The following is a 25,255-nucleotide window of genomic DNA, read 5'->3' as shown; positions in this document are numbered from 1 at the left end:
ACTGTACCGTTCCTTCAGGTTTTTGCAGCCCAACTGCACGATCTTTCATTTCTTAGCATAAAATCCTAGCTGCCAAATTTCAGACCACTCTTTGAACTTCGCCAAGTCTTTCTTCATGTTATTCACACCATCACTGCCCTACAGTATTAGAATAGTATACCCTGTATAATTTTAGGATCCCTTTTTATGGTAGGTCATATGTGATTGTGAATATGATATATTTGTTGTACATTAACCTCCGCATTTTATCTACTGTGACCAAAGCTGTGCACACAAATCTGTTCACATTGCAGATTTGCACGTGCAACATAATTGGTTTACAAACTAATCGGCACGGATAATTGCCAATTAACAAGCAATTACTGGCTTTAATTGCAACTAATTAGAATTTATGCACACAGCTTTCTAATATTCCATAATGTGGTGCCCGTACATTGTAGTGTGGCCAGGACAGGAGCATGAACTGGGTCATGCACTGTTAAAGAACACCCCCAATCCACACACAACTCAGGCTCAGGTCTGGTTTTCTTTGACATTAATGCCTGTGCCAAAATGTTACCAATCGTTTCAATGAATTATGAGTACGCCTCAGCCCCACCACTCCACCGCTGTGCTAGCTCTTAACTGCGGCGAGATTTATGTGGCACTTCATCATTGGCCGCTCATAGTCATTTGAAATCTTCTAGTCTTGTTTTTTAATTCTTTTTTTGCATCTTTTTTATGTGTACCTATAAAACCATCTTAGCTGTAAGAATCAAATGTACTTAATTGTACTTAGCATAGCTAAAATACTCCATACCGGTTTCTTTATATGATTAAAGTACATTTAGAGATTTGATCCCGGTAAACTAATATAAGAAGATAGCCATTTTCTCAGAGGCTAATTGTGCCAAAATGTTAGGCACGCGAACGGCCACTACACATGATCCTATAAACCGCACCTGACTCCAGAGCTGGTTCATAAAATAGCATGATGTGCCAATTTTTTTAGGCAACATATACAGAATTTACTCCTAAGACTGTTAACCACTTGGATCAGTTTTGGATTTGTGGTGTATCAAATGCATTTAGCCATTAAACCATTTAAATCAACAAATATGGTTACCTCAAAATTATTTTCCAGTTTTGCAGTAATCAGAAAGATACCTGAATCATGTACTGTTGCTTTGGCATTATGCACTTCAAGCGCATTATGCTCCTGACAATTTCTTATACTTCCTTAAATTCTTCCCATTTAGATTTTGAGCCCTACCGCATAAATAACTTCTTAGGAAATTTATAACTTCCTCTCTAGCTCTTCTGCAATGTTGATTTTGAAAATTTTGCAAAGAACTGGCCTCAGGCTGATCCTTGTTACACTCTGCTGGACATCCTCTTCTTTCGAAGTGAATTCCATATACACCCCCTGCTATTGCTTGTTAATTGGTTTCTAATCCAGTTTACCACTTTGGAAAACACCCACAGGCTGCCCAGCTTGTTTATGAGTTTTCTTTGTGGAAGAGTGTCAAAGGTCTCACAGAAATCTAAGCAAACTCCATTCAGTGGTGTTCTCTGATCTAATTCCCTAGTCTCCCAGCTGAAGAAATCAATGCAATTTGTTTGACATGACCTCCCTCAAGTGAATCCAAGTTATGTTAGATCCTGTAATTTGCTGTATTCAAGATATTTCCCTATCCTTTTCTTTAGCAGTAATTTTCCCTCTAATTTATTTTTTGATCTGGCAGTTCTCTTTTGCTCCTATTTCTTCTAGCTCTATAAGAATCAAACTGGGAACCTTCAATCACATTACCCAGGAATCTTTCCCTTATTTAATATCTCAGCTCTCCTTACACATACTTTAATTGGGTCATGGTAATGACATGTTGAAAAGACATGCATCCTGGTTACCTTCAAAACCTGATAACCCCGAGTCTCTGAACAGCTGTCTAGGTGTCAAGCCATCAATTCCCCATCAATGCTGGGTTTTTTTTAGCATCTCAGCTCTGGCCATCCCTGTGACTAGAAGTCCTGGTCCAGGAATCAAAGTAGAGTCTTCTGCATTATCCTCTGAGCCCGTGGACCAGCACAGTAGTTATTCTATTAATTTTTCCAGCATTGAGGGTAGCATAACTGGTCTTTTACAAGTTCCTAATAAAAACATTTGAATAACCTGAAATCTAACAAAGTAAGCAAATTTTAGCTTGTCGTTGAGTTCAGATTTATAAAATTTGATACATCAGATTTCCTTACAGGTGTTTTTTTTTAAATTCTGATATAACTTTGATAACCCAGTTTAAAATTTGAGATTATACAAATGCAATATGCAACTGAGTGCTATCTGGGTTTATTTTTACAAGTGATAACAATCTAGATGTGACTTCCACATTTGAGCACATGTAGCACAATAAGATAAGTACATATTAGTCATAAGAACATAAGAAATGCCTCTGCTGGGTCAGACCCGAGGTCCATTGTGCCCAGCAGTCCGCTCGCGTGGTGGCCCAACAGGTCCAGGACCTGTGTAGTAATCTTCTATCTATACCCTTCTATCCCCTTTTCCAGTAGGTATTTGTCCAATCCTTTCTTGAACCCCAGTACCGTACTCTGCTCTATTACGTCTTCTGGAAGCGCATTCCAGATGTCCACCACACGTTGGGTAAAAAGGAACTTCCTAGTATTCATTTTGAATCTGTCTCCTATCAACTTTTCTGAGTGCCCTCTTGTTCTGTTACTATTCGAAAGTTTGAAGAATCTGTCCCTCTCTATTCTCTCTATGCCCTTCATGATCTTATAAGTCTCTATCATATCCCCTCTAAGTCTCCTCTTCTCCAGGGAAAAGAGACCCAGCTTCTCCAATCTCTCAGCATATGACAGGTTTTCCATACCTTTTATCAGACGTGTCGCTCTCCTCTGAACCCTTTCGACTAACGCCATATCCTTCTTAAGGTACGGCGACCAATATTGGATGCAGTACTCCAAATGCGGGCGCACCATTGCCCAATACAATGGCAGGATAACTTCTTTCGTTCTGGCTGTAATACCCTTTTTGATTATACCAAGCATTCTATTCGCTCTCTTAGCGGCCGCTGCACACTGTGCCGTCGGCTTCATTGTCAAGTCCACTTTTACCCCCAAGTCCCTTTCCTGGGTACTCTTATTCAATAACATCCCTCCCATTGTATAGTTGTACCTCAAGTTTCTGCTCCCCATATGTAATACCTTACATTTCTCAACGTTGAACTTCATCTGCCATCTCGTCGCCCATTCTTCTAGTTTGTTCAAGTCCCTTTGCAATTCTTCGCAATCCTCTGTAGTCCGAGCTCCATTAAATAGTTTGGTGTCATCCGCAAATTTTATTATCTCGCACATCGTCCTTGTTTCTAGGTCATTTATGAAGAAATTAAATAGCAGCGGCTCGAGTACCGAGCCCTGCGGGACACCACTTGTGACCCTCCTCCAGTCGGAGTAGTGGCCCTTCACTCCTACCCTTTGTTTTCTACCCTCCAACCAGTTTCTGATCCATCTATATACGTCTCCTTCCACCCCATGGTTCTTCAGTTTCCGGAGTAGACGTTCATGGGGCACCTTGTCAAAGGCTTTTTGGAAATCTAGATATATGATGTCTATGGGGTCTCCTTTGTCCATCCGTTTGTTAATCCCTTCGAAGAAGTGCAATAAGTTCATTAGGCACGATCTTCCCTTGCAGAAACCATGCTGGCTGGTTATCAGAAGTTCGTGTTTTTCAATATGTTGATCGATGTTTTCTTTTATCAGTGCTTCTGCCATTTTCCCTGAAACTGAAGTCAGGCTCACCGGCCTGTAGTTTCCCGGGTCACCTCTTGATCCCTTTTTAAAGATGGGCGTAACGTTGGCTATCTTCCAATCCTCCGGGATCTTGCCTGTTTTCAGGGATAAGTTGCAAATTTGCTGCAGTAATTCCGCTATCTCCTCCTTTAATTCCTTCAGAACCCTTGGATGTATGCCGTCCAGATACGGGGATTTGTCAGTTTTTAGTTTTTCTATCTGCCTGCGAACGTCTTCAAGGCTCACTTCTATGGATGTTAATTTTTCTGCTTGACTTCCGTTGAAGAATTGCTCAGGTTCCGGTATGTTGGCCGTGTTTTCGTTAGTAAATATAGACGAGAAGAACATGTTAAGCCTTTCTGCCACTACCTTCTCCTCCACCATTCCCTTCCTGTCTCCGTCTTCCAGCGGTCCCACTTCCTCTCTAGCTGGCTGCTTCCCTTTAACATATCTGAAGAATGGTTTGAAATTTCTTGCTTCCCTGGCTAGCCTCTCTTCATACTCTCTTTTGGCTTTCCGAACCTCACGGTGACATTCTTTTTGATACTTCTTGTGCTCTTTCCAGTTCCCCTCAGTTTTGTCCTTTTTCCATTTCTTGAATGAATTTTTCTTATTGCCTATCGCTTCCTTCACTATTTTGGTTATCCACGCCGGGTCTTTTGTTCGATTCTTTTTGCACCCCATCCTGAATCTGGGGATATACAGATTTTGCACCTCGCTCACCAAGTCCCTGAAGAAGGACCAGGCATGATTTACCATTAACCATGTTTTGGAAGTGTTCCTAAGTTTCTTCCTTACCAATTCCCTCATTGCTTCGTAGTTTCCTTTCCTGAAGTTAAAGGTTGTCACTATGGATCTCTTGCCTTTTGATACTCCTACCTCAACCTTGAACTTGATCATATTATGATCGCTGTTTCCCAACGGTCCCACTACTTCTACGTCCTTTGCAGGTCCCCTTAACCCATTTAGGATTAGATCCAGAGTGGCATTTCCTCGTCGGTTCTCTAACAAGCTGCTCCATGAAGCAATCTTGTGTAGCTTCCAGGAATTCTGTCTCCCTAGCGCATTTCGAGCTTCCAAGACTCCAGTCTATCCCGGGGTAGTTGAAGTCTCCCATAATAACCGTGTTGCCACTTTTGCATTCTCGCTTCATCTCTACTTCCATTTCCTCATCGATATCTCCAGTTTGCCCGGGTGGGCGATAATATAGGCCCATCTTTATTTCAGGCCCTTTCCTTCCCGGTATTTTAACCCATAGAGATTCCAGCTTGTTGGTCATCTCTGCTGTGTCCATTCTTGTGGATTGTATGCTTTCTTTTATGTATAGGGCTATTCCACCTCCTTTTTGTCCTGCCCTGTCCTGGGGATAGAGCTTGTATCCCATCAGTGCTGTATCCCATTTGCTTTCCTCATTCCACCATGTTTCAGAGATTCCAATGATGTTGATGTCTTCTGCATCAGCCACGGCTTCTAGTTCCCCCATTTTGTTTCTTAGGCTCCTTGCATTAGCATATATGCACTTTAGATCCTGGTATTTTGTTGTCCTCCTTTCCTTTCCCTGTGCTTCGGTCTTTATTTTCTTTTCTTTTGCTGCAAACATTGTAACCTCTTCTTCTGGGTTAGTCGACTCCTGCAATTTGTCCCTTGTTTCTTCCCAGCCATTTTTCCCCTCAGTATCTTCACAGGACACCGTCTTCCGAATCGTCGACCCTTGGTCAACTGTCGGCTTTCCCCTTCTTCTGAGTTTAAAGCCTGTTCTATTCCTCTCTTGACGTTGTTTGCTAGGAGTATAGTTCCCGCCGCGCTCAGGTGCAGTCCATCTTTAGTCAGTGATGTTTGTGCTGGCAACACATTTATTCATCCTCCTCTGGCTGGCATCATGGTATTTTTGAATGATACAGACATTTTACTGGTAGATAATGTCATAGTCATGTGATTGAGTGTCATTTTGGCTTTTAATAATGTTTAATGAAAATCACAAAGGCATACAGACTTATTTCTAGTGAAAAATTTGTCTCTAGAATACTAAACCCTCTACTCCCACCACAAAGGGCTAGACATCTATACCGTGTGTTGTTGATCCTGGCTCAGGGGGAGATTCTCAAAAGCTTGCTGTGGAAGTAAGACTGGTTGTAGTCTTACTTGCTAGGCAGCTGAACCTCTGATGCTCAAAAGGGTTGTCAGGGGCTAATGTGGTAGCAACCACTAAGAACCCTATGCAAATGCATTACAAGGAGATATTACTATTACAATGAACACTCCTTGTAATGCCCGCTTCTTAGAAGACAACATTTTCTGTTGGATTTTCAACCAAACTTGGTATACATATAACTTACTATCTGGAGAAAAATATTGTGGGGGTGGGAAGGGGTAAAATGCTGTGTGGGGGGAAGGGGGTGACATTTTAAAATTATCAAAAATGACAGATATTAGTGTCTAACCTATAGTTTTCGGGTTCACTGAGATGAATACTGATACTCCCGATGCCATTTAAGTTCAAATTCAGCCCCATAGAGAGGGATATTCCTGTTGGACATGTGGGGGGGGGGGGGGGGATGTGGAACATGTGGGGGAGGAGGACATGTGGAGGGGTGGGACATTTTGGGATAAATAAATATCCGGACAACGTCAAGTAATCTGCTAGTATATCATATGGACAAAGGATATACTGTCATTTGCAATGACCTGGAAAATGTCAACAACATGTCCTATGTTCTTGCATGTCATTAACAAATGAAAATGATCAGAACCCCCCCCCCCACACACACACATGACATTGTATATTTTTTGATTGTCAATAACAGTGTGTATTCTTTGCAAATAGGGCACACTATTTCCAAAGAAGGTACACTCTTTCGCAAATAGTGTGTGCATGTGTAAAAACCATTATCTATTACTAAGGATTGCTAACAGGGGCTCAAATACAGCATGCAATAATCAAAAATCCCAACACTGAACCTATAACATATATCTTTCATCAATAGGCACAAGACCTAAGTAGTGACTCATATATTTGCACGGCGGGATCTCCTCTTACAATACAAGCAATCAGCAGAGGAGAATCGATTAGCTATAGTATGGCTTTATGATACAATGAGTAAACAGGTGACCGCTTTGCTGTTTAAATATTGGCAAGTGTTGACAGTGCCTGATCATTTTTCAGAACTTCTATTAATAGCCTATTGAAGGGGCAGATGTTAAGAACATAAGAATTAAATTAGAAATGGGATAGCACAATGGGTTTTCCAATACAAAAGGTGATCAATGTGATCATGCAAAGCATAAATTTATTCAGTCCATCCACAAAGTACGCCTGTCTCAGGGGTCAGATACACACAATATTATTTGAGCGCTTTTTTGGGATGAGTAATGTGGCAGTGTGAGTTGTGGCTGTGCTTTTCTACTCCAATTAATAAGTAATAAGTAACTGTACACTCCATGTTCCCTGTTTTATATTGTTGTTTTGAATTTATTTGATTTATTTAATTTGAGTTTGAATTTGTTTGTATTATTTAATGTGATTTTGTATATGATTTTGTTCCTCGCTTAGATTTGTGGATAAGCGGGTTATAAATAATTTTAAATAAAGAAATACAATACAATACAACTTCTTATATCTGCAATTTTCAACAGGGAATTATTGTAACTTACAGCAAGATGAGTTACATTTGTGATATATAGTGTTATTGATAAATGAGTTTAATGTTGCCAGGTTAGTTTTAGGATGGGAGTCTGTGGGATGAAGAGAGCTGGGAAGAGTTAAGTCCTAAACAGGCCATGTCTGGGTAGTTGTTGCAGATAGGCAGGTAGACTGTTCCAGACATGTGATCCTAGGAACTTGAAGGTGGAGTTAAATATCCTCTTCCAACGTACTCCTTGAGAGGATAGAAACAGTATCTTAAATTGCTCTTAGTCCTTGAATTAATGAAGGTGTTTGAGAACGGAATGCTGGCCACTAGTCTACTAGTTTTCTCCAAAGATGGACTTGTGAATCATACAGACTAACATAGTGAATTTGTTTTTTCATAGGTAGCCAGTGTAGTTTGAGTAGCAATGGGCTAGCCCTCTCAAAGTGGTGGGATTGGAAGATCAGCCTGAATTTTGGAGCACTTGCAGGTGCTTTAGTTCTTTTTCTGTGGCACCATAGTAGAGGGAGTTGCAGTAGTCTAAGTGGGGAAGTAAGACAGCTTGTGCCACCTTCCTAAAGCTGCTTTGAGCCAGGGCCGGTCTGATTGATCTTAGTTGTCTCAGTCTGAAGAAAAACTTATTTGCCAGAGGGGCAGTCTGGCCTTTGAATGTTAAAAAGGAATCTAGGGTAATTCCTAGCACCTTTGTGGAGTTCGTTATCTCGAGCATCTTGCCTTTAGGTAGCACTATTTCCTTGCAAGGTAGCAGGCTATAGTCACCAAACCAGAGCACCCTGGTCTTTTGTTTGTGGATTTTAAGGAAAATGTTATGGACCCAGGTACTCAGGTTTTCAACAGCAGCTTTCATGAGGTGCAAAGTGTCTTCCAGAAATTCTTTGGCTGTTCACAGTATGAAAATGTTGTCTGTGTAGGAGAAAATGTATGACTAAGGGAAAGGAAGACAGTTGCCCACTGCTCTTAGGTAGATGTTGAATAGGGAGGATGAGAGTTGGGAGCCTTTTGGGACCCCACAAGAGGGCATCCAACTCTGGGATCTTTAGCTGCCCTTCCAAATTTCATAGGGCCTGTTTTTCCAGAACTGTGCAAACCAGCCGAGGACTGTTCCTTGCATACCCAGTTCATTTAATCTAAGGAACAGGAGTGAATGGTCCACAATGTCAAAGGTGGCTGAAATGTCAAATTACATCAAGACTGATTGTTTACTCTTGCTCAGATAGTGTTTGGCTGTTGAGGTTAATTCCAGTAGAAGTGTTTTGGTGATGTGCATGGCCCTGAAGCTGTATTGTGTGCTGTGGAATCCATCCCATTGGTTAATGAAGTTGGATAATTGTGTGTTGATGCAGAATTCTAACAGTTTTGCCAGCCAGGGTATTCCTGCTATGGGAGGGGGGGTCCAGCAGGAGAGATTGGGTATCCCTCCTGCTGATGATCATTTTCAAGGGGAGGGGGTATGGGTTGCCTGGGCCACTAAACTGATCGTGGCAGGAAGATTCCTTGCTGCGATCAGTTCAGCAGCATGCCGATCCGGAACTTATACCTGTTTTAACTTCATCTAAGTCAAAACGTATAAGTTCCATCCAGGCAATCTTGTCAAACTTTTGATTATTGCTACAGGATGACTAAGTCTAGGCCAGCCCACATCCTGCCTACCTCCCACCCTAACCACTCCTCTAAAATCACCCCTTTCCGCTCTGGGCGCACAGCGGGATTCAGAGGCCTAAAAAGTCTCTGGATATGTCTAAAAACTGGTTTCAATTATCGGCACTTGGACAACCTGCCCAAATTAATTGGGTGGTAGGCTCCTAACTCAGTAGGCGTCTATCACTTTCAGGTATGTGCCTAGTCCAAGGCACCTACCAGAAAGTGGGCATGGTTCGAGACAGATCACAGGCAGATCTTGGGCATGTTTTACATGTAGGCACCGGTATTTAGTCCAATAAAACCTGGCATAAATAAGGAGCACCTAAGGTTAGGGTGTCTACTGGTTCCTAAGTCTAGTTTAGGCACCACTAGGCACAATTCTATAAATGGTGCCCAACTTAAGACTGACATATGCTATGCACCATGTTTCTCTAAACACAGGCACTGTTTATACAATCAGGCTTCTTGAGGTTGGGTTTTTTTTTTTTTTCAGTGGGGCTTCATATTGTGGCCACTTAAAAGATTTTCATGATCAACTTTTCTTGTCTTGTGTCGGAACTGACAATTAGTGCTGGATCCAGTAATGTTGTTTTTGTTAGGTGCCATCAACTTGTGTTCAAGTCCTAGCGACTTAAATTGTGGATCTAAAAAGAAATTGGTTTTGTACCAGTCCGGAAAGGTCCTCCAGCATCATCCCCATGGTTATTTTCAACCTGCCCAGCCATCTGATTGCAAGTTGCTCTCTTCACCTGGTTCCATCAATTTTCCCCAAATATAATGTCCTTCTCCAGTGATCTCTCTCTTCTGATGGTGTGATCAAAATAAGACAGTCGTAACTTCATCATTTGGGCTTCGAGTGACATAGCTGGTTTGATCTCTTCATCGTAATTCAGTAATAACGCTCATGGACTAGCTTCCGTCTCTTCCATCATTACCCCACCCCCTCCCCTTTGCAAATCTGCATGGAAACAGATGCTATTCTATAAAAGGGTGTGTGATATCACATAGATCTGCCGTTTTTGCCCTGTTTCGGCTCCTTGCATCCATTTGAATACTTTTCCATGATGAAAACTCAATACTGAAGTAGTAGATAATGTTAGACACAGCATATAGAATTTCCCTGCTATTGTGAGTTTTCTGACAATACTGTTCTTAGGCAATTTTAAATTACACTTGTCCAAATTGCTTCTGATTATGACTTCAGTGCCACCCAGTTTGATTATTCATTTCTGTTTACCATGCGTGAATGCTAAATACTACTTGAATGAATTCAGGAGTTTTATAAATCTAATCAGAATTTCTGAATCACACATCCAGTATAGGTTCAAAGCGATTTCCAAGATAAGAGGCCCATGCAGGGACATGGGGAAATAGATACATTACATTGTAGATGAAGGTTACATTTTTGAAAGATGCTGTCCAGAGAGTTCTGCACAGATTTGCTGCTTTGGGGCCAAACAGGCCAAGGAACAAGGAGATACAATATCATAGAGGAAGATTGTGTACAGTTGCAGGGAAAAGACAGTTACAGATTTTCTATTGGATTAAGGAATATGCAAATGGGCAAGAAGACAAGGATAGATGCCGGTACCAGGTTTGGAGAGTAGACATAGTTACTGAGCAGAGAGGAATTTATCAAACAAGTATGTTTTCAGTCTTTTCCTGAAAGTGAGGTAGTTCAGTTCTGTTCTTATGGGTGTTAGAAGGACATTCCAAGTTCTGATGGCAGCGTACGTGAAAAGAGTGTTGAAAATGTATGTTTCACTCCCTTGGCTGAGGGGATGATCAGCTGGTGGATGTTGTTGATCCTGTCTGAAGTGAAGATGGAGGTGGAGAACAGGTGAGTTGGTGTTTAGTGCATGGTGCATGATACAGGAAAGTTTAAACAAGATTCGGTCATTTACGGGTAGCTAGTGAAGCATTCAGTAGTAAGCAGATGTGGGGTTATATTTTTTTAAGCTCAAGATCAGCCTGATTGCAGTGCTTTGAATCATTTGGAGATTGTATGTCTGAGAGGAGGTTATGCCCGTGTAGAATGAATTGCAGTAGTCTAGTTGTTTTAGGACTCACATTTGGACCAGAATTGCAAAGTGATTGTTGTGGAAGTGAGGTTTAATCAGTCTCAATTGCTTTAAACTGTAGAATGTTTTTTTCCCCCATTGGTTGGAGATTTGGAGTTCATAGGAAAATGTGGAGTCTAGCAGGATTCAAAGCATCTTGGAAGTCTTTTCAATGTTTAGTGATGTGCCAGAGGATAAGGATAGGCTCGTGGGAAAAGACTACATGGCACTGTGGAACCATAGTAGTTTGGTGGTATTTAATTTTAGTTCATTGGATTTTTTCAATGCCTTTGGAAACTTTCTGGGAGGATTCCCTAGCATCGGTATAGAGTGGAATCAAGAGGAAGATGTCATCTGCGTAGGATAGCAGACATTTACTGTCAGGGAAGGTGAAGTTACCCAGGGTGCTCATGAATATGCTGAAACCCACTGGTGAGAGTGGAGGCCCTTGAGGTATTCCACAGACTGCTTTCCAGCTTTGGAAGAAGGCGTCATCTTTCCATACACAATATTCTCTGTCAAGAACTCTTTGAACCAGTTGAGGACGGTTTCAGTCAGACTTAGTTCATTGAGTTTATTCAGTAGGATCTTGTGATCCACAAATGCAGATGATATGTCAAACCTGTAGGAGGATTGACTGGTGCCCCTTACTGAGCATCTGTTTGATTTTGGTGGTTTGGTAGTTAGTGTGAATAATAAATTCCTGCTGTGCTGGGGTCTGAAACCATATTGAGTGGGGTGTAGGCAGGAGTATTTGTCTAGGTAGGCTGTGAGTTTTGAACAGACCAGTGTTTCAATAAGTTTTGGTGAAGAGATGTATTCCAGCTGGGTCTGAAATTGGAGGATGAGAATAGGGCAGCTCATTGATTTTGGGGGATAGACATAAGAGCAATGTGACCCATTTGTACCCACCTGTGTACCACCCCAATAGCCCTTATGGCTGCAGGTGGCACCTATATGTCAGTATGGTAGGGTCTGAGTGGGTTTTGATGGACTCATATTTAATAGCATAGATGTTATGGTTAGAGTGCCTTATGGGTCCGGGTCCTCCTCTCTATGGTTCACTAACCCACCAGGTAACTTTATACACTTGATGCTCTACTAGGCTTCCCCATACCAGATACTGCTGTTATAGAGCCAGGTATGTATCTTTTTGTTCTCATTTTCGTATGGTGGAAGGGGGACAGTGAGCACTGGGGGAGTATGGGGGGTGTCTTACCTTGATGCATACACTGGTCATCTAGTCTGTTTGGGCACCTTTGTGCACCTTGATGCTTCTAAAACAGGTCTCTCTCTGAACATCTAAGTTCCATCCAGGACATCTTGCAAAACGTTCAATTATTGCTGCAAGATATCCATGTCTAACCCACCCTTATGCACACCCAAAGCCCACCCATAACACACCTCCACCACACCGATCTCAAGCTCTAGACACATAGAGACTGGGACACCTCACTACACATCCAAAAAGGTGGTTTTGATTATAAGCACTTGGACGTCCCAGCAATTAGGATGTCCAAGTGCTGATTTAGGAAGTGTTTTGGACACTTATATATATATATATATATATATATATATATACTTATATATTATATATATTTATAAATTTTCAAATTACATACCAAGTAATCACTTGTACAGAAAGTAAGTTAGTAGAATATGACCTATACCCAATATAAATCATAATCAAACCAATTTAAAAAAAATACATAAGGAAATTCTTCCTACTAACTCAAATCAAGTCCTCAAAATATAGATCCAAGATTACATTTAAGCGAGCAAAAGAAGAGTAATATAAGAAGATTAATTACAAACAGAACTGAGATATGGGCAGATATATAAATTATAGAACTGTTTGTTTCTCTTTATACAGTCGAGACATAGCCAGAAAAGCAGTCAATTGTTGAGGTTCAAAAAAGACATAGTTAACTGAACGGTAGCAAATAATACACTTGCAAGGATGTCGCAAGTAAAACGTCACTCCCAGTGAAGTGACTCCAGGTTTCAATAATAGAAATTCTCTGCGTCGCTTTTGAGTTTCTCTAGAAAAATCAGGAAACATTTGTATTTTACAACCAAGAAACTCTTTCTGTCTGTTTTTAAAGAAAAGTCTCAATAACCATATTTTAGCTATTGCGAGAGCTACAGTCAAAATCATTGTAGAAGGTACAACTGCCTCTCTATCTGATGTTTCTAAAATTCTAGAAACATTCAGTGGTGCCTGGTTCAGAATTTTTGACTGCAATTGAGCCCCATCTTTATTTGGCAGGTAATACACTTGAACAAATGGTGGTAAAGTTTCTTCTGAAACTTGCAAGATTTCTACCAGATATCTCCTGAGCATTTCCCTAGTAGTAACCGTAGTTAATCTAGGGAAGTTGATTAATCCCAAATTATTACTCAGAGAGTTATTTTCAAGGTTTCTAATTTCTTCCTAAGATTAATATTATCTTTAATTAAGGACTCTTGTACTTGTTTAATCGTAAGAATATCTTAGTCAAACTTTTGAATCGATGCCTTTGAAACAGTCAAATCAACAGTCAAATCTTTCAGCTCTCTAGAATGTTGAATCAATTTCCTTTCAATATATTAGAAATTGGGACTAATAGTTTTGGTAAAATTTGCGATCAGATCCCATAATGAGTCTAGAGCCACTTGTGCTGGTTTCTCCCAGATTGGAAAACTTTGCTGGGTGTAAAAATGCTCATCGTCTGGAGGAGAAAAGCTTCCCTGGTTAAAGTCCGGCTGGAATCCACCTCCGGTTGTTTGTCCTTCCCCGGCTTCTTCTGCAGTTACTCCCTGGTCATAGTGCACTGCTTCCTCATCTCCAATGTAGTTCTTGCTGCCTCCGGGGAAAATACCTCCCCCCATCTCCAGGGTTTCCTCTGGCCCTGGAGAACTGGTAGGCCGGAGACACGGAGGAGGAGCTCTGAAGTCGGGGCTTAAAGTGGTCTCTAGCCCAGGAGAGACAACCCTGATCTCGCCTTCTTCGGGAGCTCTCTGTGGGCTTATTCCCGACATGGGTAAAACTGCCCTTTGCATCCGCCGGATCAATTCGTTGATTCTGTCGAAGGAGGTGATATCGGAGCGCCACAAGGCGCCAGCCACACTCCTGCCTCTTCTCTTCGGCATCCTATAGGTAAATTGGGCCGCAAAGCCGATCAAGGAAGAAAAAAAGGTAATTGAATGGAGCGGTCAGATGCGTCTCTCTCAGAGCGTCTGTACTGCGGCCATCTTGGATCATCTCTTAAATATATTTTTATTATGAGCCCCTTAAGCAAGATAATTTTGCAAGTCATTTCCACTGGTAAACTAATATTTCATCTATTTAATCACTAGAAATGTGCTTTTATAAATTGTCTGCCTTATATCTAAGTAACTGTATGTATTTAGTGGTGATGTTACTGGGGGCGAGGTTGCAACAGACTTAAACAGTGGGCTGTTGTGGGTCTTTGGGGCTAATAAGTTTGGGACAGGGCCTGAGACAGTTCTTTTGCTCCTCTAATCAGAAAGGTATTCTCCTGCCAATGCTGGCAAGGCTTGGACCTGCATATATACTGTACATTTTTGTATTTTTAAAAGTATGCACATATTTTTATTCTGGAAAAGCTTACTCAAAAAAAATTAGTAAAGGGAAATGTCTGCGGGTACTTTTCTTTAAGAAAATTTGCAGAGAGAGTATGTGTGTGCTTTGCTTTGAAAGTCCTGCAAGGTGCATGGAGTGTGTTCTCTTAAGTCAATGTCAGCAGTTATAAAATTATCCTCAAAATAAATATTTGGTGAACTTGAATTTAAACTAAAGGGCTTTCAAACTTTGTCCCCTCTTTGCATTTCTCTTTGGTATAGTGAACAGGTTGAAAAAGCTGCTTAGAGTAACGAAACAGTTATTTTAGACAAGATGCTGGATCGTAGACTTTGTTTCTTTTATATTAATATGTTAATAACTGATGGAATTCAATGGTCCTTGTTTGGCTTTTTGCGCCTATAAAGCCAATTCTCAGCAGTTTTTAATAATTCATTGACTACTTTGCTGGAGGGCTGCTTTGTTCAAAAATTTGCACACATCGTATGATTGAAAAGAAAGAGGCATGAAGGTGCAATTTACTTTGTTGTTCCAAAGGAAATTTGTATGCATGTCATGTCATGCGAAGGTTGCACTAGAGAAGGTACAACTTATTGAGTAGGTAAATAAACCTATGAAAGTAAGCTAAGTATGCATCACATATAAAAATTACCATTTCTAGTGGTTTTAGGCCCCCCAAAATTTGCAAGATAAATGTGTCTACCTTGAGTAAAAAGTCAAAAAAAAATATTGAATGGAAAAAAAAAAGATTATAACTTATCTTTCAAAATATGCATTGTTTCTTTTTTAATATAAAATACATTTATACAGCTTAAACTAATTCATGCTTTTATCAAGCTGTCTTGGAATCGAGAGCTCAAATTTTACTAAAGATCAGAAATATAAAGGGGGGTCTTTTTTTACCAAACTACAGTAAGAGCTAGAGTGTGCATTCTGTTTTAAAAGGGCTTACTGCGGGGCATGCTCAGATGTCCTGTGGTTTCAAGTTTATTAGGGTTTTATATACTGCCTACCAGGATTATCTAAGCGGTTTATAATAAGGTGCTCAAGTATTTTCCCTATCTGTCTCAGTGGGCTCACAATCTATCTAACGTACCTGAGGCTATGGAGGACTGAGTGACTTGCCTAGGGTCACAAGGAGTAGCGCATGGTTTGAACCCACAACCCCAGAGTGCTGAGGCTGTAGCCCCAACCACTACATCAAAAACTCCTCCTTCTAGGATAGTTCTAGAGTAGTGCCTATACTCACCAGTGATAAAAATATTTACCACGGGGGGAGAAAGAAGGGGGGCTTGTCTGCGGTAATCAGTGAAGCTATATTGCCATGCACTTAGGCCCAGATTCTCAAACTGGTGACAATTCTCTAGGCACTCATACTTCTGTTAAAAATGCTGTCCAAATGGTGTTTTTAACTGAGATTTGAGGTACATACTTGCACCTATTAAATTGGTGTTGAAATCGTGCCTATCTAGGTGCTTTAGGCCGCCAAATACCTAAGTAGGCTTGGCCAATGCTGGAAGTAGCATTAAGTGACCTAAAGTGCCTAAGTTGGCACAATTCACGTCAAGATAGTCACCAGCAAACCCTGGCCTACATCTTTTGGATTAGCGCAATTCTGAAACCGGTACCGATGCGTGATTGACATGCGATCAGCGGCTGCTTTTAATGTGGCAGCCGATGCCAACGCCGGTTCAAGAATTTGGGCCTGATTAGTAAGGGATTACCACCTACAAGATAGGTGTCGGTAAGGGTTCATGGGCTAATCTTTTTTAATGAACTGTTTACTGCAGGCTAATGATTATATTTCTTCCTCAGGGTACTTCTAACCAATATATACATACCTAAATCAGAACCAATGTGTTCCACCATAATGTGTTAGTGTAACAAAGTAAATGACGGCAGATAAAGACCTGAACGGTCCATCCAGTCTGCCCATAAGTGATTCTCATTCAAAAAAAATACATGATTTCATTAACTTGTCTCTTCTTTGATATTTCTGGGCTATAGACTATAAAATCTGGTATTGTACTAGGTTCCAAATGCTGAAGTGCGCCCTCACCTGGAGTACTGTGTCCAGCACTGGTCGCCGTACATGAAGAAGGACATGGTACTACTCAAAAGGGTCCAGAGAAGAGCGACTAAGATGGTTAAGGGGCTAGAGGAGTTGCCATACAGTGAAAGATTAGAGAAACGGGGCCTTTTCTCCCTCGAACAGAGGAGATTGAGAGGGGACATGATCGAAAGATTCAAGGTACTGAAGGGAATAGATTTAGTAGATAAGGACAGGTTGTTCACCCTCTCCAAGGTAGGGAGAACGAGAGAGCACTATTTAAATTGAAAGGGGATAGATTCCATACAAACGTAAGGAAGTTCTTCTTCAGCCAGAGAATGGTAGAAAACTGGAACGCTCTTCCAGAGTCTGTCATAGGGGAATATACCCTCCAGGGATTCAAGACAAAGTTAGACAAGTTCCTGCTGAACCAGAACGTACGCAGGTAGGGCTAGTCTCAGTTAGGGCGCTGGTCTTTGACCAGAGGGCCGCCACGTGAGCGGACTGCTGGGCACGATGGATCACTGGTCTGACCCAGCAGCGGCAATTCTTATGTTCTTAAGTTGCAGTCCAAGTTCACTCCAGCCTATCCAACCATCCCTCAATGGTGTCACTCAAGAGCTCAATTGTTCATAGCCAAAGAAATGTATGCTCCACCCTCATCATTGATCTGTTTGTAAACATCTACTTCTTTAATACCAAAAATCTTTCAAATACCTTAGAAAGTCCAATACGCAATATTCTTTCATTGTTTCCTCAGTTCAGGGATCGCTTTTGACATGAGTCATGTTTTGCTTTTCGTCTTTCTCAATTCCTAGGGCACCCCCTAGCTGAATATAATTCATTGTACAAGTCTCATTTATCTGCATAAAGGGTGTCAGCTTTTCCACTTAGTACCAATGGCATGAGCTCATTGCAGAGAAGCTGTATTGGAAGAAAACTGTAATGCTTTATTGGTCCTGTATAACTGCTCTACACACCAACCTCCAGAACAACTTGTGAAAAAATATTTTTGCATTTACTTTTTCTTCAATGTGACATCATTAATACAAACTTGTGACCAAGGAATTTTATGCACCATGAAGACCAAGTAAGAAGACTTAAAAAAACAAAACCAACTGCATGTTTATGCAGTAAACTCAGGCATACAAATCCAACACTTATTGAAAAAGTATAGTCTTAAGAATGCCATTCATGCACTTGTTAATGCTTGGAAAGATGTAAATAATGCTGGATATTACTAAATCGTTCTCTAAAAAGTATCCACTGGATCAAAATGTTTCAAATCCCTATATATTTTACTTAGGACGCCTCAGCCCCACCACTCCACCGCTGTAATAGATTTATTATAGCGGGAAGGCTGTGTGGTGCCTCATCATCGGCAGTCCATTATTTAATTTTTTAATTTATGTTTTAAAGTAGTGAGTCACAGGTGTTCAAATATTTCTCAACCGAAACTCTTTTAGTGCAAATACTGAACTTAGTAAAAGTATAAATATTCACTTATCTCAGCCACCTTGGGAGCCAGACCCAACATGTTTCGTACTACACGAATGCTGTTTCAAGGGTCTCCTTGCGAGATAAAGGGAGAAAGCTAAGAAATCAACTATGACCTAGCCTCCCCCCTCCTAATTTTTAAAAAATGCGACTTAATGTTATACTTTTCATAATTAATTTATATCAAAACAACACACTCACCGGGGCTGCCGCTGTCATCCGACTCCTGTTTTAATTTTTTTCTGTGATGGCGTCGTCGTCCCTTGAAACAGCACTCGTGTAGTGCGAAACATGTCGGGTCTGGCTCCCAAGGTGGCTGAGATAAGTGAATATTTATACTTTTACTAAGTTCAGTATTTGCACTAAAAGAGTTTCGGTTGAGAAATATTTGAACACCTGTGACTCACTACTTTAAAACATAAATTAAAAAATTAAATAATGGACTGCCGATGATGAGGCACCACACAGCCTTCCCCCTATAATAAATCTATTACAGCGGTGGAGTGGTGGGGCTGAGGCGTCCTAAGTAAAATATATAGGGATTTGAAACGTTTTGATCCAGTGGATACTTTTTAGAGAACGATATTGATTTACACTGGATAAAAGTTTGTGTAGAAAATTATAGCCAGTGACAAATAAGGATATTACTAAATGGCACTAGAGGTTTTTAGTGGGGGGCCAGTGAGGTAAATGTTCTGACGCTCATAGGAATTCTAGAGTAGAAGGAGCCCTAAATCATTAACCCCCTCTTCTACGAAATTGCGCTAGCGGTTTTTAGCACAGAGAGTCACACTGAATGGCCCACGCTGCTCCCGACGCTCATAGGAACTCAATGAGTGTCGGGAGCAGCGTAGGCCATTCAGCGTGACTCTGCGCTAAAATCCGCTAGTGCGGTTTTGTAGGAAAGAGGGTAAAACATTTTTTAAAATGTTTGGCATAAATTTTGGCCATCAATGATGTCGGATGAAAATAAACCTACAGATGAAGACTTTCAAGGTTTCCATGTCAGTGAAGAGAATATGATGATATCAAACCTCATTACTAGGGATATGTACTGGGACTGGTGCTATTTCATATATTTATAAATGATCTGAAAATGGGAATGGCAAGTGTGGTATTTAAATTTGTAGATGACTCAAAATATTCAAAATTGATAAAACAGGTTGTGAAGATTGCAGGAAGACCTTAGAAAATTGGAAGAGTAGACATTCAAATGGGAGATGAAATTCAATGTGGTCAAATGCAAAGTGACACACATTGAGAAGAATAATCCAAATCATAGTTACTTGATGCAAAGTTTCACTTTAGCAGTCCTCACCTGAGAAAAAGGTCCCGGTGTTATCATGGACAATATGCTAAAATCTTCTGCCAAGTGAGCCTTGGGTAGAAGGACCCCAATTTTAGTATCATTTGGGTGCACATGTGGTTTAGGCACCAAAATTGTGGGCATCTAAACAGCAGCTCTCTCCCACTCATTGACATCCAGTACTAATTGAAGTAGGGCTAAGGTCTGCTTGCTGCTGCAGCTGGGAGTCCTTAGGCAGATGGGAGATGTGGGCTGCCCTAAGCAGTGCCTGTGAAGGAAGATGGTTCTTCAGGAAGCCTGTTCTGTCTTCCCTCACATGCACTATTTGTGGCAGCCCACATTTCTCTTCTGCCCAAGGACCCCTGATATCACAAACAACCACATCAAAAAGTCCTCAGTTTTTATTTATTTATTTAATTTAATTTCTATCCCGTTCTCCCGGGGGCTCAGAATGGGTACAATTGACATTCTCAAAAAAATTACAGGACAAAGGCATTCTTAGAAGAGACAGCTGAAAGAGAAAAGGAGAGAGAGGAGGGGAGCACAGGAAGTCCGGGAGTCGGAGGCAGAAATGTGCCTGTTCGTTTCTGCAGCTGGGAATTTTTGGGCAGGATACTGGGCCAGATGAATCTTCAGTTTGACCCAGTAAGACTATTCTTATGTTATGAAGAGAAGAGGTGAGTTTAGAGAAAAAAGATAAAAAGCTAAGTTTTGTTCATGTTTATTTTCTGGAAAGTAACATTTTCAAGAAGGTAATGCACCTTTTGGTTGCAACTTGTTTATTGTAAGGCTTATATATGGGTCTTCAAACCAAGATTACACTAAAACTCCATTTGATTCCAAACATAACAATTAGAGTGTTAACAGGTAGCCCAAAATGTTTTAGGTGTTGATCTTCTGTTACATTAGCTGCCTAATGTTGCTAGGGCTAAATCTGAATTACTTCTGATCATATTCTGTGCCCTCAGGGATACTGGAGCTCATTACTTGATTAATAAGTTTCAAGTGAAAACACAGATTTTTCCTATTGACTAAAATGTTTTCTTTAATGCACAAATCACAAAGAAGAGACTGGTGCCCAAAAAATGCAACAAAGGAAGCAAGAAATGAGCACCACAAAATGAGCACCACAAATATCCAAGTAAGGGATATATGTATATTACATTTCATTTACATTTCTAGACCGCAAAACCTTACAGATCATAGAAACATAGAAACTTGATGGCAGATAAAGGCCAAATGGCCCATCTAGTCTGCCCATCCGCAGCAACCATTATCTCTTTCTCCGAGAGATCCCACATGCCTATACCAAGCGCTTTTGAATTCAGATACAGTCTCTGTCTCCACCACCTCTTCAGGGAGACTGTTCCATGCATCTATCACCCTTTCTGTAAAAAAGTATTTCCTTAGATTACTCCGGAGCCTATCACCTCTTAACTTCAACCTATGCCCTCTCATTGCAGAGTTTTGCATGTGCATTTACATTATGTAGGTATTTAAATGTCATATCATATCTCCCCTCTCGATATGGTTCACAAAAAGATAAAAACTAGACCTTTCCATTGATCTACAAAACTTATCATAAAATCATATTAGTGCACTAGAAATGTTGTAACCTTTTTCATTTTTTGTGATATTCAAACAGAGCATTCTCCCCCGCGTTATTCAGAAAGGAAAGTTTTTTTTATGCCTGTGATGTCAGTTGAGTAGAGCCATACTTTAATAGGCTCACTGGTACTGAGGCTATTTCTTTCCTTGTCTTAAATGCTGAGTGACTGTGCTTTGTATAATGGAGAGGTTTTTTTTGCATTTTTGTAACAAAATTTTTCAATACACTACCATATTTTCACGCATATAACACGCTCGTTATACACGATTTTACAAACCGAGTATAACCATGCGCGTTATATGTGTGAGCGCGTTATACAATTTTTTTTTTTTTTTTGCAATCCGGCATCCCCCCTGCGAACTGGCATCCTTCCCCCCGCTCGCGTCACCTGCCCTCCCCCGCGATCCTACATCCCCCCCCAGCACCGCAAAGACATTGATCGCTTACCCGATTGGGTACTGGCACCAGCACCAATGCACAGGACATGCCAGTGCCAGTGCCCGAAGATCCTCCCTCGTTGGGCTGGGCTGGGCTGGGCAGTGCGAGGGAGATCCTCCCTCTTCCCTGTGCCGGGCTGGACTAGGCTTTGAGCATTTGCGCATGCTCAAACCCTTCTGGTCTCACTCTCTCCGAGATTCTCAGATTCAGAATCTCAGAGAGAGCGAGACCAGAAGGCTTTGAGCATGCGCACAGCGAAGAGGTAGGATCTCCCTCGCACCGCCCAGCCCAGCCTAGCCCAGCCCAACGAGGGAGGATCTTCGGGCACTGGCACATCCTATGCACTGGTGCTGGTGCCGGTGCCCAATCGGGTAAGCGACCGATGTCTTTGCGGTGCTGGGGGGGATGTAGGATCGGGGGAGGGGGGATGACGCGAGCGGGGGGGAGGATGCCGGTTCGCAGGCCAGGAGTAAGCGGGAGTGGCGGGAGGAGGTTATAGCAGCATGCGCGGTATACACATGTGCGTGCTATATAAAAAATTTTTTACACAAATGGTTTGGACCCGCGCGCTATACGCATATGCGTGTTATACACGTATGCGCGTTATATGCGTGAAAATATGGTACTCCACGAGTGGGTGAATGGAACAAAATATAACTTCACACAAAAAATACCATTCAAAATTATAGAGATCAAAAAGACTTCAGATCGCTAAGGGAGAAAAGAGCCTCAGTGTTGCACAGAATAAATGAAAAGCAACTATAGCCAACCACCACTGGCTACCGACTACTGATATTCAAATCAGAAGAGGCAAACACATCACAGGTACAAAAAGTCCCGTATGTTGTAATAGATATAATGAGCAAAACCCTCAGTTCCAGTTCTCAAAAAATAAATATGATAAATGTAACAGTCCAAATTGCTACTCATTGAAATAAGCAGTAATCTGAGTGCTGCCAAATGTAGAAAAATATCCGAGGAGACATACATCACTGGGTTCCCAACAAGGGCCCCTGTCTCGCTACTGCTGCATCAGGGGAACCTAGAACACTGCCAACTAACACATTCAAAAAAACATTCAGACTTGTTAAATTGTATGCATACTGTGAGAAATTGCAGATGGACCTTAGGAAGTAGGAAAACTGGGCATCCAAATGACAGATGAAATATAGGAGCCCTTTTACAAAGGATATTAAAACCTACAAAGGATATTAGCATGCAAGAAAAGGTTTAACCAAAACTTGTTAAAGCATTTTGCAGTATTTTGACTCATTTCATGTGCTAATAAGGCATTACCTATTTTTTAAAAGTATTTTTACAGGAGCATGTCATGGTTAGAGAGTATCCAGCTAGCGTGGTGAAAAAATGCTTCTTCATCATGTGGAAGTTGTGTACCGTAAAATCTACAACCAACAGAAGATCAACTGTTAGAGCTCATGCTGTCCAGCTGTCGCCATGAGGTGACTCTACCAACATACTGAGGTCGTACAAGTTAAGTTCTGTGATCATTATTCCAGTTTGGTTTACAAGTGGCTTTTGTCACTAGGGAGTATATGTTAGCGTTATCTGACTTCTGTTCATTTTATTATCCTAAGTGTTTGTATTGGGAGATAGTATTAGGGACTTATAAACCTGCCTTCAAACTTTAGGGCTCCTTTTACGAAGCCGTGCTAGTGGATTTAACGAGCACAACTTCTCAACACGCGCTAAGCCCCACCCTGGCCGAAAAACTACCGCCTGCTCAAGAGGAGGCGGTAGCGGCTAGTGCGTCCGGCGGTTTAGCGTGCGCTATTACGCACGTTAAACTGCTAACACGCCTTCGTAAAAGCAGCCCTTAGTTTTATTACCACTTTCCACCTCATTTACTAACGCGCAGCGCGGGTTTTAGCACCGGCAATGGCGGTAACTGCTCCAACGCTCATAGGAATTCTATGAGTGTCGGAGCAGTTACCGCCGCTGCCGGTGCACAACCTGCTCTCCACGTTAGTATAGGAGGGGGGTTTATCTTTGCACTTTATTTTTTAAATAAATATTTTTCTATTTACACTATGGGGCTCATAATCGAAAGAGAAAAACGTCCAAAAACCGGCCTAAGTCGGCACTTGGACAAACATTTCTCAAAAACATCCAAGCGCCGAAATTAAAAACGGGTTTTGGAAGTATTTCTAAACGACCTAGGCCTTCATAGTGCTGCTCAATGTCCAACGCTAAACGGGACGTTTCGGGAGGCATGTCGAGGGTGGGAGTTGGGTGGGACTTGGGCTGGCTTAGACTTAGTCGTACAGCATGTATAACCGAAAGTTATACAGCCCAGGATCGACGGAACTTGGACGTTTTGACTTAGACCAGTGTTCTTCAACCTTTTTACACCCGTGGACCGGCAGAAATAAAAGAATTATTTTGTGGACCGGCAAACTACTAAGACCGAAATAGAAAAACACATTTTCGCCCTGTCTCCGCAAGCTCGGTCCCCACAAACCATCTGATCCCATCTGCACAAGCCTCAGTTATGATTTTATATTGAATGTATTTTATTAAAATATAAAAAGAAACAATATTCTGTACAATTGTCATTTTCTAAATATAAATATTCAGAGCAAGGACCAACAAAACCCCTGTCTCCCCTCCCCTTCACATATATCCCCTCTACTATCAAGAAAACTGAACAAGCCAAATTATTACAGAATGCTACACAGAAATATCATGCTAACAGAATACTGCAGTCACACATGACAGGAATAGTGTTAGGCTTTGCAGTCCCCAGTTATGTCTCTAGCAGGATATATATTTCAAATCTGATATATTGTAATGACAAAATAGAAATAAAATGATTTTTTTCTATCTTTTGTGGTCTCTACTTTCATCTTCTTTCCATTCTTCCTTCCAGTGTCTGCCTGTTCCATCCACTGTCTGGCCTCTCCCCCTTCCATATGTATCTGACTTCTTTCTATGCCCCTCTCCCCTTTCCATCAGCCTGTGCCTCCTCTCTCCTTTTTACATCATTTATTCCAGCTTCACTGCTTTCTTCATTTTTATCTCTCCTACACCAGATCTAGCATCTTTATCCCTCTCTCATTTCTCTGCTGACCCCCTTTCCAGCATCAATCTCTCTCTACTTTCTCATTCTTGTCTCTCCCCTTTCCCTCCTCTAATATACCTGCCAGCTGTTTCCTTCCCCTTTTCCTTCTCCCTCTCCCTTCCCCCTATCCAACAGTAGCTCTCTTCCCATCCCTTTCCCTCTTCCCCTCCCAGCAGCATCTCTCTTTCTACCTCCCTCCAGGTGCAGTAGCAGCTCTCCCTTTATCCATCAGCTTCCCAGCCTCCAACAGTGGCTTCCTCTCCTTCCAGCAGCTCTCAGTACTTGCCTGCAGCAGTGATTTCCTTAGGCAGCCTTGGGTCCGTTGCCGCCTGAGGAAAGGGGAAGTTGCCAAAGTGAATCACTGCCCTGGTAAGTACAGAGCTACTAGGAGAAGAGACAGCCACTGTTGAAGGCTCCCTGCACATTCGTGACCTCCCCCCCCCAAGTCGGCAAAAACAGCTTTGCACCGCAGGCCCTGCCGCCCAAGACAAGCCGGAGGCCCCTATCCGCCGCATTCTGCACGTGGGCAGGCTTTCAGCACAGACGCTGCTGATGGCCCCCA

The sequence above is a fragment of the Geotrypetes seraphini genome, chromosome 5, assembly GCF_902459505.1.
Source record: "Geotrypetes seraphini chromosome 5, aGeoSer1.1, whole genome shotgun sequence".
In the NCBI taxonomy this organism is placed as follows: Eukaryota; Metazoa; Chordata; class Amphibia; order Gymnophiona; family Dermophiidae; genus Geotrypetes; species Geotrypetes seraphini.
This window is presented reverse-complemented; position numbering follows the sequence as displayed.